Source organism: Haemaphysalis longicornis, unplaced genomic scaffold (genome assembly GCF_048455015.1).
Source record: "Haemaphysalis longicornis isolate Haplotype H1 unplaced genomic scaffold, Haemaphysalis longicornis Haplotype H1 scaffold_11, whole genome shotgun sequence".
Classification (NCBI taxonomy): domain Eukaryota; kingdom Metazoa; phylum Arthropoda; class Arachnida; order Ixodida; family Ixodidae; genus Haemaphysalis; species Haemaphysalis longicornis.
In genome coordinates, this window is record NW_027526214.1 from 78,087,392 (window position 1) to 78,107,297 (window position 19,906).

Here is a 19,906-nt window from a genome sequence, read left to right on the forward strand (position 1 = left end):
AATGATTATTTGAAGATTGAAAATTTGGCAATGTTCTTTGATCACTTTGAATTAAAATATAAAGTCGTAACCCTGCTCATGTATTTGGCCGTTTCGCCGCTGCGGTCGTTTCCGATGTAATTTTTCCATCGAGTGCTGGCGGCGAGGTCGACCGTGGTTGCGCGTTGTCCGTGGTTATTCATGTTTTTTGTGCGATATAGCGCCGTAAAATGTGTTCGCCCTTTGTGGGTAAAGCCTGCTTGCCACGTTGGAAACACGTGAGGTTAAGGATAAGCTGAAATACAGCGGCAAACGATCGAAGAACGGCGGCGTTTTCCTGTGCCCGGACAAAGAAGTTCGGTAAGTTCTTTTTTGCTGGACCTTTTCTAGCGCGAGTAAGGTTCGGTGCCAGAAATGTGTTATTGGCTTAATTTCTCGCTGTGGTTCGTGCAAGCTAAATGCAATTTGCTGGCGCGGCTCGATATGTCTAGCGTTGCTGACGGACAGGTGGTGGGCGCAGCGGAGGGCCTTAGGAAGCTTGAAATAATTGCCGGTGCTCTTGATAACATCGTGAGGAATCGATGTGTTTTTTTTCGTATGCGGTTTTTATCGCATTAGGTCTATTTCTATATGCGGCCGTGCGGTTTCACCGCGCTTTTGTTTTATTTCGATAGCTGTGCCACCTTCAACAAAGCAAAATACCATCTGCGACTGCTTAACTTATCGGACGTAAAACTTCCCTTGAGAAAAATGAAAACCGGAAATTCTTTGAAAATCTTAACTTCGCAATAAAAGTGTTTTGATATATTTTTTATCGTCTTGTTACTGGCTGAAAACCTTTCCTGACCCTTTTTCCCGTTCTCTTTCTTTGGAAACTATTTGTTTTCTTCAAACAGTTTGTAGTTCAGGAGCACCTAGGCGGAGTATATTTCACATTGCTGTAAACGCTATCTACGCTTACATAGTATTGCTTTTAAGCACTTTTCATCAACTGTGTGGTTAGGTCTTTTGACATAACTTTCTTGATAATAAAACAATCATTGAGTTAGTGTTCTTACTTCTCGGAATGTGTCGTGTACTGTGAGCTTTTAACTTTGGCAGGTAACGACGTTTGTGCTTATGTAACTTTTCTTTGCAAACTTTTCATTTGAAAGTGGCTGGAGCTTCAGGACGGGGGCTGTCTGGCAAGATGAAAAGCAATAGCAGGTACGTACTTCATTTTTGTGACGGATATAGGAACCCAGAAATAGAAACTGAACCTGTAATTATGCGTTTGAGTGATGTGGGGCCTTTACAGCAGGAATTATGGCCAGCTAACTTGTGGGAGTTGTTTATTCTTGCATTACCACAGGAATAATAGTAGTAGGTAGCCCTTTCAGCGGTAGGGTGCTCTGCATGTTTAGGACATTTTAATTATGTTGACTGTAGCTTTTGATACAAGCAGAAAGTGAATTCCTGTTTTATATTTCTTTTGCACACGATGTAGTGCCTGTGCAAACCAGGTTTTCTGGGTAAAGATCTGCTTGAGGCTGGGCAGCTGTTATGTCATAATGCTTGTAATGTGAGTAAGCACAAGGTCTTGCAGGTGCAGTCCTAGTGCCGCAAGAAGTAATTGGAATGCTGGAGCTGGGGCCAAACTCGGGTCTGTGTAGCTGCACCAGCGGTAACTGACAGCAGCATATCATATATGCATGCATATCGGCCACAATCTCCCCTCTATACCTATGGACCCTTCTGTATTACCGTGTCACTGAGCATTACGCATTGGATGTTGGATGCCGCGCCAGTGGAGTGATGGTGCTCTCAGCAGACACTTCTGGCAGCATAGCCTGCATGCTTCCAGTGAATGTGAGCTAGTCAAGCTGAATCTCTTGCAGATACAGGAACGCACTGTTCTTTTCTGTGAATGCAGACTCCTGACATCCTTTGGCGCTATCTATACACTGAATTTAGATGGCTTTCTTGTCAGTGGTCAGTTAATCAGCCGGCTGTTTCGCGATGGGTTAAGCAAAATAAAAAAAAACAGCGGGGAAATTATGCTGGGTGTGCGTGCAAGGTCCCGAAGTTATTTGTGAACTTAAGTTGTAAGTTGATCTGTCGATTGAATTTCTTTCCCTTTTTTGCATTCAAGCTCACTCACCCCTTTCTCTGAAATAAGATCATGTCTATGCTACTGAGCTGCACTGTTGGTGGCACCTGGAGTGAGGCATCTTTATGCTTCATTTCTTTGTCGACTGCGTACTGTGACTGCTCAAAATGCTGTAAACACAGTGCTTACATTATGCGCACAGGCTCAGTTGTTGTGTGAGTTCAAATTAATTTCAACCAAATAACCTGCCGCGGTGGCTCAGTGGCAAGGCGTTGCGCTGCTGAGCACGAGGTCGCGGGTTCACTGCCCAGCTGCGGCAGCCGCTTTTGTGATGGAGGCGAAAAGCAAAAATGCCCGTGTGTATGAGATTTGAGCGCACGTTAAAGATCCTCAGGTGGTCTAAATTAATCCGGAGCCCTCCACTACAGCGCACCTCATCGCCTGCGTTGCGTCGGAGCGTTAAACCCTAGAATCAATCAATCAATCATTTCAACCAAATATATTTTTGTCGAAGTAAAACGAACCATTGTGCTTTCTTTGCCATATTTTGTTTATTCTTGCTCATTAATTAAAAATATTTTTTTATCTATATAAAATGGCTTTAGTGCCTCTAAATATGTGCAGACAAAAGTTTACATGCTGGGTTCTGTTTCTAAATGAGGCATAGCCACATGCTACTCAAGATCATGAGTTCGCTTGCTCAAATCATAAGAATCGACGATTTAGATTCTTTCGGGCCAGTAAAGTGACCGCACAAGTAGCCGATGCTGGCTTGTGCTCCGGCATGGTCTACTATAGGTAGATATTGGGGCAGCAAGGCAGTGCTCCCTAATGATTTGGCCGCAACCCCCGTGTACCAAGCAGGGGTACCTGAAACAGTCTTTCATCATTTTTTAATACCTCAAAAGCTTCTCTCATTGATGATCGGGCACAAATAAGATTTCATTTTGTTGTTGCCTATAGTCTTGCTCTTCTGATCAAGATCAGTCTAAAAAAAGCACAGAGAACATAGTGTATGCTAATATTGAATTTTGCCCTTCCAATAATAATGCCAAAGACAACCACGTACCGTGTTTACTGAATTGTAATGTGACCACGATTGTAGCGTGAGGGGTGACTTCATTGCATCCAGAAAGAAAAATTAAAACCACTAAAGTAACTCAAGGGGTAACTTTCTGTCGTGCCAAAAAAAAAAAAGAAGAGCCGCCAAAGTTCTCACGTGAGGCCAGTGGAATTATGGAAAAGCACATTTATTTTTCAAACACTTGGGCTAGGCGCCCACCTTTGACACTTATAACTTCGCAGGAAGCCCATCTGTCGAGCGATATCACTTGTTTTGAGCTGTATCAGCTCAACACTGACTGCCACATGGCGGTTACACTGATTGGTGACGAAATCAGCAACACCCTTGTGTAATTCGACGTGGCAGCTGTAGCAAGGCTCTCGGAAACTTTTTGGGCAGGGGTCGCATGTAAAAAGGCGCTCCTGCTGCAGCTGCCATCCACAGACGGTCGATGTTCACTCTTCGGGGAGCCGCCGAATTCCGATTTCTTGAGCCCTTAAAATAGCATGGGTCATACTGAGTGAACACGTTGCCGTAACAAGGGGAGCTGAAGAGGTGTTGAAACACTTGAAGGCAATGAAAGTTACCTATGCCTCAATACAAAAGTACGGCGCAAAAACAAAGGAAAAACGTTGCGCACGCTGTCAACCACCACAGAAAAAAAAGCAAGGAAACGGAAAAAGTCGGTCTTAGCTTGTAGTGGACCCGAACAACTCTGACACAATTTGCTGACATAGATTGCGAAATGGTCAAAACTGTAGCCATTGATGACAAATGGGTGCATCATTGCAATTTTAGGCAACTTCAGTTGCGGTATTAGATTGTAACGCGAGGGTTGACTTCAGGTTGCAAAAAGAAAACGTGTTATAATCGACTAAATACAGTAACATTCGTATTTGTATTTAACTATTAAAATTCAATTTAAGAAATGTATGATATTTGTTCACCTCCTCTATTGTTTTGATTGTTCAGCATACTTGATCATGATAGCATCATGTGACGTTTTCAGACTGCGTAGAGATGAATGAACTCATGTTGCTCATGGCAATTTGCTGAAGCACTGATTGAAATTTTGAAAAACTAGGGAAATTTTGACGCATCAGTTTGGTAGGCGCCCTGACTATAGACCCCAATTTTCCAACCTTCTCAGGGTGGCGCCATTTGCCCGGGATTGGTGTGGAGCTGTGCAGGCATTTCCCGGGGGACAGCGGGAGCAGCCACGGCCCCAGCCACATGCCACCAGCCGCATTGGACTGCGTATCGTATGGCTGATTCAGACACCTAATCTGATTTGAAAATTGGTAAGTTCATATTCAACAGTTTGCAACCCACAGTTTAACAGTGCAGTAGATAGTGGGTTAAAGGCAAGTGAAATCTAGTTGCATGCGAGGATTGCGTATGATGAACACAGGCTGCATAGTGGACCATGCTGTGCGTGTTTCTCACCAAAATCGTGGTTTGTGGAGCTATATTTCTCTGTGCCACACTTTTTCCAGTCAATTGCTGCACCCGAGTGCTATACCCTACGAATTAGCTGTGCGTCTCACCGTCCCCGCAGAGCTGAGCTGTAGCACTAGAAAAGGGTTGATTTTTGTTTGTTTCTCGTCTATAAAATGAACACTTCTAACCTGTAGGGAACAAAAATTAGCGATAGCTAATGGGATTGGAATCAATAACTGGGCTCTAAAAACAGCGTACGACAGCGCGTATTGTTGCAAATGTGCTACATTCAAATATATTCAATTGGGCGTGATAATCTATTGGCGGAAGCACTCAGGGACCCCCAAAATCTTAGTTGTGGTTTTTAATGCAAAACGATCTTGTGTTTGTTATTTTTTTATGTACTCAACAACTCTGCAGTGACGCTCAAACAAGCAGCCTTTGCACATTTTCACTCAAGGCATGCCGACCTGCATGCTGGAGGGAAAAAAAAAGTGAAAATGTGGGTACAGCTGTTATATTCAAGAGGACTGCCATGACAAAATATACCACTCAGAGGCCATGAATCTGATAAGACAACATGCGACACGGTGCATTTGCAGCCTGTGCACAGCATGGGCAAACCCGCCGTGCAGTTAGTTCTCGCTCACCATGAGTGCGCTCTATAGTGCACTGTTAAGCTGTAGGGTGCTGACTCGTTGAATAAAATTGTACTTGCCAAAACCTTGGTACCGAGACAAATCGTCTGGAATGCAATTGAGTAAGCACTGTTTGATGGTAATGGCACTATCTAACCTCATCGGTGCTTTATTTTCAGAAAGTTCATAGCATTATCGAAAACCGTGAAAGATGCAGCTTCTCGCACAAGTTCACGATGTGTGCTCTGAAATCGAGTCTGCGCTTAAAATCTTCCTTACTTGGGGGCAGCTGGATGAAACATAAATTATAATCATACAAAGAACTAAATATTGCCAATGTAAATTCAACATAAATTCGTGTTTATTGTCTTTTAAGCAGCATTTATTTATGCTTCCTCAGAAACTTCACTGCAGCAACCAAGCACAAGTTCAGAAGTTCTTGTACTGTATAGACAAGGCTTGCTCAGTTTTTTTAGTATCCTGTGCAATTTTCTAACATCTGTTGTTGGCTAGAAGCTTACTGTGTTAATAACCGTGGAATAGAACAAGCTGACAATGTTCCTGTCAGTGCTGCGGCACTAGCTCAAGAGGCAGCTGCTTTTTTGCCATTCACTATGCCGATGTGTAAAAAGCCATGTGTGCATTTCTCCTGGCAGGTCCCTGGAGACAGGGGTGCCTGAAGTAATGAATCAGTGCTGAGGTAGATAACGTTAAGCAATTATCACAATACAGACATCAATCAAGGGCTTCTAAGATGTCGAGGTAGGTATCGGTTTGTAAAGGTCCAGTTAAAATAGTAGGAAATTGTAGTGCATTTTCTTGCACGAAAGGAAAAAAGTATTTTCAGATGTGATGACATTTCATAGAAGATTTTGCTCTAGGAGCTTGTAGGCATTTTGCTTGCACACGGTGGTGCGTGCATGCTTCGCAGCTTTGGGCTAGTGCATGGGCCGCCGCTATCCTGTGAGCACCGCAGCAAAAACGTGAATATTGCCGACTGTTTTTTTTTTCCATTGCGAACACAGTACACCGCTAACCTTTAAATGGAGGTTGCAAACCTTCCTTAGAAAGCTAATATAAAAAAAGAAACATTCGAGGAAGCCGTTTCTGCAGTACAAATAAACTGCTGTTTTGAAAGCAGTAAAGATGATGCTGAGTGAAACACTGCGGCAAATAGTTTGTTCTTTGCAAAACAGTATTTCTGGCAGAAAAGTTCAGAATGCAGCCTGGCTGTAATTTTAGAGCAGTCGTAGTTATTAAGAAAGAAGCCGTGGCTTTCTACAGTGCTGTGAACCTCTTATAAATAAGTCGTCATTGAGCTTGGAAAGTGCTGTACGGCTAAATAGTCAAATGCATTCACGCATTTTTTTGGAAGAAAATAGTTTTTCTACCTTTAGTTGCAAGACAACCGCTGGTGGCTGTAGTGGGCAACTACTGAGGCCCCCTGCTCAACCCCCCCCCCCCCCCCTACACACACATACGCACCTTTTTTGGCATCTTTCTTTGTCAACTACGACTGCAGCTGCAATTTCTGTGGCTGCAAAGCTCGTGAGAGCGTACTGAGTTTGTTCCCTGCCATTTCCGTGGCCTCAACAATATTGGGGCAGCAGAGTTTTACAATCTAGGCAACTGACCATTCATAGCCGTAGTGCAAAAAAATTTGGCCTGTTTGTTTCTTATTGCGTGTTTTTTTTTTTTGAGGTTCAACAATGCGAGGACACCTATGAGCAGAATTTTGCGGTGTGTGCTTCTTGCAATATCCTCGCTTTATTACACAAGACTAAAGAGGAAATGCGGTACTAGGCCGTAATTGAGACAACTGAAATAAAGCCAACGGTATGTAGGCTGTAAAAAGTGCAATAATATAAGTACGAGGTCCAGGTTTCGTATTTCCATGATAGAAGCATTCCTTTCCCGTCATTCGTACAAACATTTTTACTCAGTGACTGCTATGTGGCTTTTTGATCTTAGTGATTATTCGAATAAATGCTAATGTACTGCAGCACGGCTAGATGCACTGCTTTAATTTGATAAAGTTACAGGTGGGGAAATGTAGTATGATGCTTAATAATGACAGAACTGTATCAGTAAGTGTTCTCAAAATACACATTTCATGGGCTTTGTTTTTCCAAATGAGAGATTGAAATGGCCTATTTTAACACACACTTCAGTTGGTTATGTAATGACTAAAACTCGCCTGCTAGTTTCCCACAGTGGACTGGGACACTTATACCCTAGTTACACGGGGACAGTTACCCCGCTAACCATGGTTAACGCAATCTGAACATGGCCACCTCAGTTCGGTTACACTAACCGCAGTTGCCGCTGCCGCAGTGTTCAAAAATCGCACAAGTCAGTTTGCACGCAAGTGGCGGCGCATCAGCGTAGGCGAAAAAAATCACCTGGCGTTCGCAGAAGACGAAGGCCTCAAATAGCGGGAGACCCCGAAGCTGCCCCCAAGAGGAGCTTGTGCTCTTTGCGTCGCTCTCGCAGTCGGAACGACCGCGCGCGTGAGCAGAAGCTCGTTTCCCGGTCCACCCGATCAACTATGAGAAAAGCCTAAATTTGTAAATTCCTCCTATCGTTTGCCAAAAAAAAAAATAGACAAAGCAGGCAATCATGAAGCGTTTTCAGCGCTCAGAAACGATCCGTGCACACGTCGGCCGTTCCTGCAAACATGCCAGCGCGTCTGTCCGCACGGCACTGAAAGCGGCTCGAACCAGCCCAGACCACGGCAGCAACAGCTTGTCGCCCTTCTTCACAATTAATCTGATCGCGGAAAAGAAGTTCCACATGCGACAAAGTGGATATTTTAAAGGTTAAAAATTGGGCTATGTATTGTAATTCGCAGTTGTAGAGATAGCGCCGGTCAAATATCGACCGCGATCCTAAGTTCCCAACACCAAACCGACCCGAGAACAAGCCGGTCGCGAGCTGATGGGGAAGCCCCTATTTCGCCGTGCGCGAGTGCGTCGCGTTTGGGTCTGCGGCAACTGTTTAACGATATTTTTTGCCTACACTGCTTCGCCTTTGGTTTTTATCGTGAGGTTAAAAGTTTCTTACTTTATTTTTGTTACGCTCGCAACCAAGTGACCGCTGTCGACACACTTGGAATTTCCCATGTAACAGCCAAAACCACAGTTTGCGATAACCGCAGTTAAAATTTAGTAACCACCGTTAAATGTAACTAGGGTATAATTCTCAATTAAGGGATGGTGTGGGGACAACCAAAATATTTGAATATTAAAACAGTTGTGTTGACTTTTTGCCAGAACTTCAAGGGCTCCATGTCAAAATTAACAATATTTTCTAATGATAACATGTAGGACAAACAGCTGCAATGCAGTTGCATAAGGAGAGCAGAATAAAATGAGAGAAAGCTGTTTTGCAAATGGTAGGATGTTGCACCATTCTTTGGATGGCTCTTCAACTGCATGCCAGCTTTTCAAGTTGAAAGAATTTTCAGCAAATCATGTAAATCATGCCTGGCATTCCCTTGGAACTCCCTGAGGGTTCAGGTGAGCTTCAGTTGCCTGCTTCTACTCAGAGTGAGCACCTAAAGCAAGAACGAACACCATGGCTTTATCATTTTGCACTTAAAACACTGATAAGCTCCGCAAGGTTGTTTGATCAGCGATTCCAAAGATTTGGTTTCATCACAATGGTGAGGAATTTAGTTTGCTGACTGCCCATTTTTTCGCTGCTGCCTTCCAGTGTGCCACAGGGCCCTTGCCACATTATAGTGTTTGGAATAGTGAAAACTTCAATCCTCCCCTTAAAGGAGTGCTGGCACAAAATTTTAAAGCACAGATGACTACATAAAAAGCTTTCTTTTTAAATAGAGATACCCCTCAGGAAGGTTAACCTGTAACTGTTCGGAAGAACATATTTTAAGTCAATTTTAATATGTGCATGCTCGAAAAAATTAAGGATGGATTTCCTTTCGACATCGAGATCAGTGTGATGCCATGTGTGCCTCTCCCCAAACTGCCTATGTCAGGGCTCCCATGACGTATCCAAGGTGGCCTACTCTGCCTGATCCTTCTGAGAAAACGCAGATCCTTCAGTGATGGTGCCAGTGTTTTCTATTGAACACAATTGTCGAGAGCCATAAGCTACAGCCCAGTCTTTTAAAAAATGTCTGCTGTCGTCTTGTGTGAAAAGGAAGAAAATGCCCAATAGAGGCAACAAAAAAGACAAAAAAATAAGTAGAAACAACAGCACTTGTGCTTTTTCTCATTTCTTTGTCTGGTCTATCTCGCCCATTTTCCAGTCTCATCTTTTTCAACTTAGAATCAACTTGGCCTAGCCTCAACCCTAGCAAGTCTTCATGGGCCCTTCATTGAAATTACGACGGGTTTAATGGGTTTGTATGCTTGCGTGATGCATACAAAGGAGAGATCTTACTTATTTTCATTCACTTCGAATTGAACAAGCAGTGACAGGTTAAAAATGTGCAACTTTTGCTGAATAGCAGGGGTCAGCAAGCTTTTAAGGCGGAGAGCCGGGTTTAATGCAATGGACACGGAGGGGGCCGGAGGGCACATTGGTTGGGAGGGGAGGGGGGCTTTGCAGGCAAATAAATTTTGGGGAGGAAATTGAAAGCAGTGTACAAAACTAGAATAGCAATCCTTATCATGTTTATTTCCAGCACGAATGTCACGAATGTCACGAGCTTTCATGCCAGTTGAGGTCAAAACTGCCATGTCAGCCTTCAGGTAGAAAGTGACAGAGGAAAGGGGGCCTACCATTGTGCAGGGGGCCACATAATACTGCCCCACGGGCTGCGGGTTGCCAACCCCTGATTTATAGCATTTTCGTATATCGTCTGAACATGAAGCACTGTACAACCTAAGCTTGTCAGTTCTAGATGCCTTCAGTTGTGACAGGGATGGGTGGTATCTATGGAAACTTTCTGGGTGTTGCGAACAACTCAAGGCCGGTTTTCGTGGGAAGATTGACAAGCATGCTCTCATTACGTTGCAACACTTGTGAGAGGGAACCCCTGAGTCAGAGGACCTGTTTACAGACTAGTTTCCTGGTGCTAACAAATTCCAAAATTTTTATGGCTGCTGCAAAGATCTTAAGAAAGAATTGTTTTTACAAGTTTGTAACAGTTTGTGCCACACTCAAGCATTCAAAATGCTTGCCCGGTTTTCTATTCGTTTTGGTTGCTTGTCCATTTTTCATTTTCAAAGTACCGTAGATTATGTGTGGTCTTGTTTTTTTTTGCAGTGCCTGGCATGAGCTCCTTACTACTGATCCTGCCACAAACGCTGTGGATGAGAGTGGGCGAAATCTGTGCGTCACTGCTGCTAATCTCACAAGGTTTGTGGGATTTCTGCATCTTAAAAACGGGGAAATTGACATGCAGTTTATTAGGCTCTAGATAATACCTGCTGTTAATATAAACTGGTGGGTTCTTTAGCATAGCCCTGAAGCACAGTGTGATTGCATTGTTTTAGGTTATTTCATCCCTTCTTTCAAGATTAGAAAGACGTGTTTGGCGAGTTGGTGCATCTTAACGATACTTGAACTTGGCGCGAAATATTGACAAACACAGAAAGTAGCTGGTGAGAACAGGCAATGATCAGCAACTAACTTTTAGGCAGCGTAGGAGCACATAATTGCAGGCCAAAGTTACATGGCTCCACTTGCATGCAAAAAAAATTGTCATAAGGAGAGTTCACAGCCTAATAAATACGCTCTTTCGTATGAAGACCCCTTGAAATGTCACTGACACAATCGCATCCGTTCTTTCCTATGTGGTAAGCTTCCTGTATCTCCCTTCCTCATGTATCACTGCACCTGGACAATTTTCACTTGCTTTTTAAAAGCGTCATGTATGCGCTTGCAGAGCTATGGTGGGTTATGCCCACTTGTGCAGTTCTCAACTGAGAGGTTATGTTCATGTTCACACAATCGCACGTTCACACACCTTCCAGTGTGCTCAATGCAGACCTTTCCACATGAAAGAGGTATCTCATCAGCAATGTCCCTACACAGCATCTCGCGTAGGCATTGGTGGGCTTTTTCTCGCACCCTTGCCTATTGAAGGGACCCGCAGCACCTTCCCTCGACTACTCGTAATGTATTTTGGGGTAAAGTCTATCGTCCCAGCAATCACCTCCCACAAGAATCATAAAAATATGTTCGCTATGATGGAAGGTACGTGCGATGCAAGATCGCACATAATCATTCCCTCTCAACTCATTGCGCAGGGTGCTCTTTAAACCTTTAATTAAGGCGACGCCCCAATTGCCTATATAAGACATTTTGCAGGAAAGTGGAATCTTTCTATCACTCATGAATCAAATTCAATTGCTAGTCCGTCAAATCTCATTTTGTCTGCTTCCTTTTTTTGTGTGTGGATTTGTCCCTCGTGAATTTCTCGAGCACATTTATTTCAGGTATTTTTTGGGCACTACATCTGTTCTTCGTGTCGTGCAGAGATAGATGCAAAAAAATTGCCAAGATCCGTGTAGAAATAAAAAAGTTGTTTAATTTTAAATTTAAAAATACAAGCAAATAGAGCACTGCCCTCTTCTCAAAAACCGGAAATACGCTGCTCACTTTCTCACTGGCCCCGATGCCATATGGCGGGACAAATGAGGGCTGCAAAAAATACGTCCTGGAAGTTTTAAGCCCATGGTGGCCTGACCTGGGAAGCTCCTTTCCGCGCTTCTTGACGCTGTCGTTCGGTGGTACCGTGCCGGCAAGTAGGAGAGGACAAGCAGCCACACGAGACCAACAAAGTGACGTGCCTGTCGCTGCGTCGATGGGTGTTGCTATGCCTCTTTGTCTGAACTCTGTACCATCTTTACCTCTCTTTAATTTAGTGTAAAGCCATGTTCAGCGCTGCCTTGCTATTGAGGTTTCATGTGAACGTCACTTGTGGGTTCAAAGAAAGGTTAAAGAAACAGCTGCATAGTCTGGTAAAAAAAACTTATAGAACGCTCACAGCACAAAAAAAAAATCCACGGGATTAGAATCACTAACTTGCAAAACAGTACTTTAGCTTGTCTGTTTCTTGTCATGTTTGAGAAATTCTCGCAGTGAGAATGCTTGTCCCTCACGCACCAATCTTGCAGACAACCCCCATCTTGCTAATACTAGAAGCAATGTAGCTAGAGCTTCCATATTTACCTCATGACAAGCATCATGCGATCGCAATCTCTCCGACGCAAGCGAAGGTAGCGAACTACAGAATGTGCCACTAGAATTATATCTGTCTCCAAGGGATAATAGCTTGACAACAAAAATAGTTTGGTTCACTTTGTCTCAAGGCAGCCAATCACTGCTAGAGAAAAAAAAATGTTGCTGTTTTTCAGTGAACGGAACAGCATTTCCCAGTGCTAAAACATGTCCCCAGACTTAGAGACGGACTGATATTTATTTATTTATTTATTTATTTATCATAGTACCCACAGCGCCTTTTCAAGGCACAACAGTGGGGGGGGAGAAGTAGAAATTCGTACAAAATACAGGCATAACAGAAATATCACTTAAAGCACAATGACAAGCCAAAACCCGGCATGTTCAACGAAGATTCACTACAAAGAACAAGAAAATACATCATTAGACATGATTGTCACAACATTTTTGGGTAACTTATTCCATTCGCTAATAGTTTTGGGGAAAAAAGAATGCTTAAACAATTCGGTTCTACAACGTATTTCTTTTATTTTACAGGAGTGATCTGTCCTTAGTGAAACGTAGTCTGGGCTCATTAAATAAGAACTTTTGTCTATCCCTGTTTTGCTATGAAATATATTGTGAAAAAATTTTAATCGAAGTACTCTCCTACGATGCTGAAGCGAATCCCAACCTAGGCTGCGCTTAGCTGTAGACACACTGGAATTCCTGGAGTAGTCTTTAAAAACAAAACGTATAGCCAAGTTTTGAACTCTTTCTAGTTTCCCGATATCAGATTTGATACGTCGATCCCATACCGTACAAGCAAACTCGAGTATGGGGCGAACATTGGTCTTGTACAACAACTCTTTAGTCTTCACTGGAAAACGTTTCGCGTTGCGACGTAGGAAGCCCAAAACACGACATGCTTTCGCACATACATAATTTACATGATGGCGCCAAGACAGGTCCGAGGTAAGATACACACCAAGATATTTATGTTCGAACGTTTGGTGAAGACATGTACCATTAATGGAATAGGAATAAACATGAGGCGTCTTCTTTCTCGTGAAGCACATGTACACCGATTTCTGTAGATTTATCTGCATTCCCCAATCAACTAGCCTATTCAGATCATGTTGAAGCGCAGTGCAGTCGTCTAAGTGATTACCAATTCTATATATTACACAGTCGTCCGCAAACAATCTTATTGTAGAAGAAATACCATTACAAATATCATTCATAAAAATTAAAAATAATAGTGGGCCCAAAACAGAACCCTGCGGTACTCCCGAACTTACATCGACATCTCCAGACTGCTGACCATTTACGACAACACGCTGTTTTCGGCAGTTCAAGTACTCTTGTATCCAACGAAGAATTTCAGGGTTTATGTTATACCACGCCGATTTTTCTAGGAGGAGTGAATGAGGAACAACGTCAAACGCCTTTGCTAAATCAAGAAAAATACAGTCCACAGAGAAACCTTGGTCCAATGAACCAGCAATATCATGAGTTAATTCTGTTAATTGTGTCACACAAGAAAATCCAGCTCGAAAACCATGCTGTTGGGGGCAAAGCAGCGAGAATGAATTTAAGTGATTAATAATGCGAGTGAAAAGCACGTGCTCGAATACCTTACATACTACACTCGTCAAAGAAACTGGCCTATAATTGGGTACGAGGCTACGTAGTCCCGATTTGTGCAACGGCGCAACGTTTGCAAGTTTCCAGTCATGTGGTAGAACTCCTTCTTTCAGTGATCTCGAAAAAAGAATTCGAAAATATTTTGATAACACGGCTGCACATGACGATAGCAACGCAGTAGGTAATTCATCGGGTCCCATGGCACTGGAAGGTTTCAAACGTAAAAGCAGCTGCTCGATTCCGCGTATATCAAACTCAGTATCACCCATGGGTTCAGCACAAAGGGAGCCAAATCTAAAGTTATCAGTACCAGGCCGCCGTTCGGTAAAAACGGAACTAAAAAACGCATTGAAGCATGTAGCTTTCTCGCGACTATCAGACACCAATGCACCATTACATTCCAGAGTAGGAATCGACACTTGGTCCTTTCTATTTGATTTAATATATCGCCATAGTTCCTTCGGACGGTTCACAACACGCTCGTTAAAAGAATTAAAGAACGAGTTTTTGGCTTTCCTAACGGCTTCTTTAAACTCATTCGTAACAGCTTCCAATTTTACTTTATTACACGAGTTAGGATTTCTTTTGAAAGCCGCATAAATATTCTTCTTTTTATTACTGACTTGACGAACTGCTTTAGTGAACCATGGTTTATTCTTATTGCGGCGCGATGTCAATACCCACGATGGTACGTACTGATCACGCAGTTCAAAAATTTTACTTTTGAGAACTTCCCACAACTCTTGAACACCACAACTTTCGGAAAGTGTTTCGAAAACGTCATAATACCTGTCAAAGGAAAGGGAAATCTCAGCAGTATTAGCTTTCTGATAGTTATAAATGCGTCGATTACCGGAGTCCGAGATTCGCGCGTACTCAAGTGACATCTCACAAAAAACTGCTTTGTGATCGCTTATACCGGGCAGCACCTGCGGCAAGCAATCTCCTGCCGAAATATTTGTCAAAAATAAATCTAGAATATTCTCGCCACGCGTCGGTTGGGACACCAGTTGAGAGAGCGAAAACGAGCTGCACATTTTAAACACCTCAATACCCAGTGCGGTTCGCCCTTCCTGCAAAGCAGCTATGTGGGACCAATTTATTCCAGGTAAGTTAAAGTCGCCTGCTATAACCAAGTTATCTGCATTAATAAGTTCAATTCCCTTTACGAAGTCTCGAAGCATTTCATCTGAACTACCTGGCGGACGGTAGAAACAAGACACCGATAAACTCACACCATTTCTGAGGTTAATTTGGGCCCACACAGCTTCACATAATCCCACGTTAACTTCCAGCCGGCGACAGTTGATTTCGTTTTTTACAAGAATGAACACGCCCCCACCATGGCCGTTCCGGTCTTTCCGATAACAGACATAATTTGGAGGAAATATTTCGTTATCGTTAATATCAGCATCTAACCATGACTCTGTACCAAGTACTACTGACGGATCTGTCATGTTAATAAGGCTGGCAAGCTCATCGACTTTATTTTTGACGCTTCGGCAATTGACGACCAAAAATGACAGGTTGCATTTTTTTTGTTTCTCTTGTCAGGTAGCTCGCAGTACTTCGCCGCTTGATTCATCATAAATATACTTAGTTTCGTTGATATAAAGTGCGTCGTATCTAAGATTTACTTTGTCGGTTTCCTTCCGTACTTTCTTAGCATATTCCCAAAGCTGTTTTCTTTTCAATCTAATGGGTTCCGAGAAGTCTTCCGAGATGCTAATGGGACTGCCTTTCAACTTTTTGGCGTTGGTTAGAACGCATTCCTTGCCTTTGTAGGTCGCAAAATTAACAATTATGGGGCGGCAATTACCCGGCCTAAATACACCCAGGCGGTGTGCGCGTTCAATATGTACATCGTCAACAGATAAAACTGTCTTGCAGAGATCTAGTACGCGTTGCTCAGCCGACTCGTAGGTTTCGCGCTCCTCAGTGTCTTCTATACCGTAGAAAATCAGGTTGCATCGTCTACTTCGGTTTTCTAAATCATCTAGTTTGCTCTCCAGAAACTGGAGTTTGGTCTGTTGCAATTGAATTGTTTTAGTGCACTCCTCTACACCAGTCTGCAGCTCTTGAAGTTTGCGAATGTGTTCCTCTAGGTTATTTAGGCGTTTGTTTACGGCCTCCATAGCAACCTTGTTTTCTACCTGATATGACTCAATTGCCGTCAGTTTTGTTTTGATTTCATTCTGGCCTTCAATCAATTTTTCCAGAGCAGCCTCCATCGGGCCAGGGTTAAGTTCAATATCACCGCACACAAACAGCAACAAGAGATAGAATGCTGCTCGACTTAACAACACAAAGCGATGTTTTCTGCAACGCACATGTTTGCGGGAGCATGAATGAGAACAAGCACTTGAAAACAGCAAACGGGGTGGAACCGGCAGTGTAAACAGCACTGTCTTACTAAAAGCAGAACAATGACTGACCTGCGTAAGGATCAACACATGCGTGAGCGACGCTGCCATTGCGCCGGTTCCACGCCCCGATGGTCTTGTGATGAGGTGCTCCTTATGTACGCTGATGACGCCCTCGTTTGCAGCCCAAGGTTCGCTGACTGGTAGCGGGCAATATCCGAGTTCAGCTTGGTCGCAGAAACCACCGCCGACATCGGACGCAGTCTTTTCGAATTGACGGCAAAAAGCAGAGTTGCCGACGGCCGATGACCACTCGCATATCCCACGCAATGTCTTGTCAGATGCGCAGAGGTACGAGGCACCGCTGTTGAATACCTGCGTAAGGATCAACACATGCGTGAGCGACGCTGCCATTGCGCCAGTTCCACGCCCCGATGGTCTTGTGATGAGGTGCTCCTTATGTACGCTGAGGACGCCCTCGTTTGCAGCCCAAGGTTCGCTGACTGGTAGCGGGCAATATCCGAGTTCAGCTTGGTCGCAGAAACCACCGCCGACATCGGACGCAGTCTTTTCGAATTGACGGCAAAAAGTAGAGTTGCCGACGGCCGATGACCACTCGCATATCCCACGCAATGGCTTGTCAGATGCGCAGAGGTGCGAGGCACCGCTGTTGAATACCTGCGTAAGGATCAACACATGCGTGAGCGACGCTGCCATTGCGCCGGTTCCACGCCCCTGGAAGCTGCCGTCCACTTTTGCTATGCTCCCTGACCACGCCTCCTCTATCATCGATGCCAATATCTGCCATGAACAGACATCAGCATACGGCGCGCGAATGAACGAGTTCGCGTGTATTTCGGCGACGCGCGCTGACTCCAGGCGATGTTAACAGTGGTGCATCGTAACACGCCATGGAAAGGCACACATGTGCTCGAAGCGGAGCCATAGGCTCTCTGTTACTGTCTCTATAGATTTTTGTATTCTTTGAGCCCACGGTTAAGCTTTTATGCTTACTTTAAAAAAAAACAAGCAGTAAGGCAACATTTAGGCTCGTTTGGTCAAAATAATGACATATACATTTTCAAGCTGAGTCAACTGTAGGGCCGCCGCTCTTTGTCATCATATCCGGAGGCCTCAAGTGTGACGTTGCCAGTAGTGCATGTGCTTGTATTTTTAGACTAAAAAATAGAATAACTTTCTCATATCTGCACCGCTTTGATCATTCTTTTTGCGCATGTAGAACTTTTTTCATAGAATGTGGACTTAAAAACAGTATGAACAAAATTGAGGCTTGGCTTTGCTATTGCAAACAGCAGTGACCAGTGGAGCTGAGGGGAAGCCTCAGAAAATGGCACACCGATTTAGTCTACCTCGGCGACGCCGTAGTATTTGCCCGGAACTGCGACGAGCAAGTTTAACATGAGCGCGGCTCGACGAAGCGCGTTCTGAGAGGGAAACGAATTTCCCAGGGTTTCTCATCCCTGCGGATTCGCCATCGAAGTAGTCTGCTGCGGGAAACTTGGTGTAGAACCGCGAAAACGATCTGAAGGCGAGAAAAGGCATGGCTTTGCTGTCGCAAACAGCTTCGCGAAAGTTATGCGCGGAACGCTGATGTCATTGCTAACGTCATACCATTGCATTAAGCAAGCTTGTAATACTTTCTTTTTCACCCGCCGCGGTGGCTTAGTGGCTAAGGCGTTGTGTTGCTGTGCTGAAGGTCACGGGTTCGATCCCTGCCGCGGCGGCCGTTCTTCTGACGGAAGCGAAAAACACGCCCATGTGTTGAGATTTCGGCACACGTGAAAGATCCCCAGGTGGTCGAAATTAATCCGGAGCCCTCTGCTACGGCGCACCTCATAACCTGCGTAGTTCTGGCGCGTTAAACCTCATAATTATTCAATTGAATTTTTTTTTCAGGAAGGGCATTGCTAAGCCTGTGGATATTTTTACAGTGTAGTATATTACTTATTTGTCTGTTTTCAATTTTCTTTCAGTGTCAATACAGCCCAGGTACCCCTACGCAAACAAGGTATCTGTGGCAGCTGTTATTAAGAAATAGCTATACTCCGCAGGTGACCGGGATGGTGACCGGGATGGCGGCCCCACGAAGCGGAAGACACAGGACAGTATGAATTGAGCAAAATAAATTAATTCAAAAAACCTAATCACCACAGGCTTTGCAAATCACTACATTTGTCCCTGAAAAGGGCAAACAGTGCTCTTTAAAAGGGCACAAATGCTTATGCATGCAGTACGAACTTGCAGCATGTCCCGTTTTTAGGAACCCATGTGCGCAATTCGAACTGAAAGCTGCTGGGGTTGGACAGCCGGGATGTAAATGGCAGAATGTCAACTATGGTTGAACGGCTAGTATATACCTAAAGTTGAACAGCCAGGCACCAGAATATGTTCAAGAGCCGCTCACCAGGAAAAGCTGACTGGCTGTACTTCGGCAAAAGCTTATGGGCCATTGATTAGACACATTTCAACGGCCTACCATCGGCATAAGGTCAACAGCTGACCTCGTGCAAGAGTTAAAACAGCCGGCCTCGGGCAAAGGTTCATCAGCCAGCCATCGGCAAAAGTTAATGGCTGATCTGCGGCAAAGCTGTACGGCCGGAGACTGTTGTGGACCCCTCTGCAATGAATTGGCAAAAGGAGAGTGGCCATTGGGTGTACAGCAGTTAACTTTAAACACGCGGCAGAGGCCCACCTTTGAGTGCGCGCTTTACATTTTGACTGGAGAAAGGCGGGGCAGAAATTACCCGGCTGAAGTTCTTAGGCTGGTTATAAGCCGTACCGGCTTGTGCTGCTTGGGCAACCATAAACTTCCAAAACCTGACAACTATCCGCATGTTTTGGTCCTTGAATTATTAGATAAATCGAAACCCGTGTTGTCACAGTCTCTATTCCTCGTCTCCAAGTTCTATGAAGGAAGCATTGGGAAATCTTTCGAGGCAAAAAAACTACGAACTGACGAAGTGAAAGTTAAAGTAAAAACTCTGCAGCGATCCACAATTTTCCTGAAACAGACCCGCATGGCAAATCAGGAGATCAGGGTCACACCCCGCCGCAGCCTCAATGGCTCTCAAGGTGTGGTCTTTGAGGCAGATGGGATTTTTCAAACCGATGCCGACATTTTGGAAGGCTTAAGGAATCAGGGCGCCACGGCTGTAAGGCGTATATCTATACGCCGCAATTACAAACACAGCAACTAACCACTTTTCCTCACCTTCGATTGATCCACCTTTCCAGAATCTAATAATGCTGGTTATATGCATTGTTCTGTCCACCCGTACATCCAAACCAAAGGCGCTGCTTCAAGTGCCAACGGTTCGGGCCTGCCACAAAATATTGCCGTGGCTGACTTAGCTGCGCTAAGTGCGGCCAGCGTGACCATCCCTAAGAAAACTGGGAAACCGAAAAATTCACCTGTGCTAACTGCCAGGGACCGCATGCAGCGTATTCACCAAAAATGTGAGACGTTTAAGCAGGAGATGCAGAAAATAATGTTGGGATCACCGAGAACATCACACACACAGAAGGGCGGAAG

The 19,906-nt window shown here is 44.2% G+C and overlaps 1 long non-coding RNA gene across 1 annotated transcript; it reads left to right on the forward strand.

The window, feature by feature from the left end:
- The first annotated feature begins 213 nt into the window (after nucleotides 1–213).
- LOC144160864 (uncharacterized) lies at nucleotides 214–18,410 on the forward strand. The gene is made up of 5 exons (XR_013320412.1): nucleotides 214–339; nucleotides 1,134–1,185; nucleotides 4,282–4,432; nucleotides 10,445–10,537; nucleotides 18,348–18,410. It is a non-coding gene; the product is annotated as an uncharacterized LOC144160864 (long non-coding RNA).
- The last annotated feature ends 1,496 nt before the right edge of the window (nucleotides 18,411–19,906 follow it).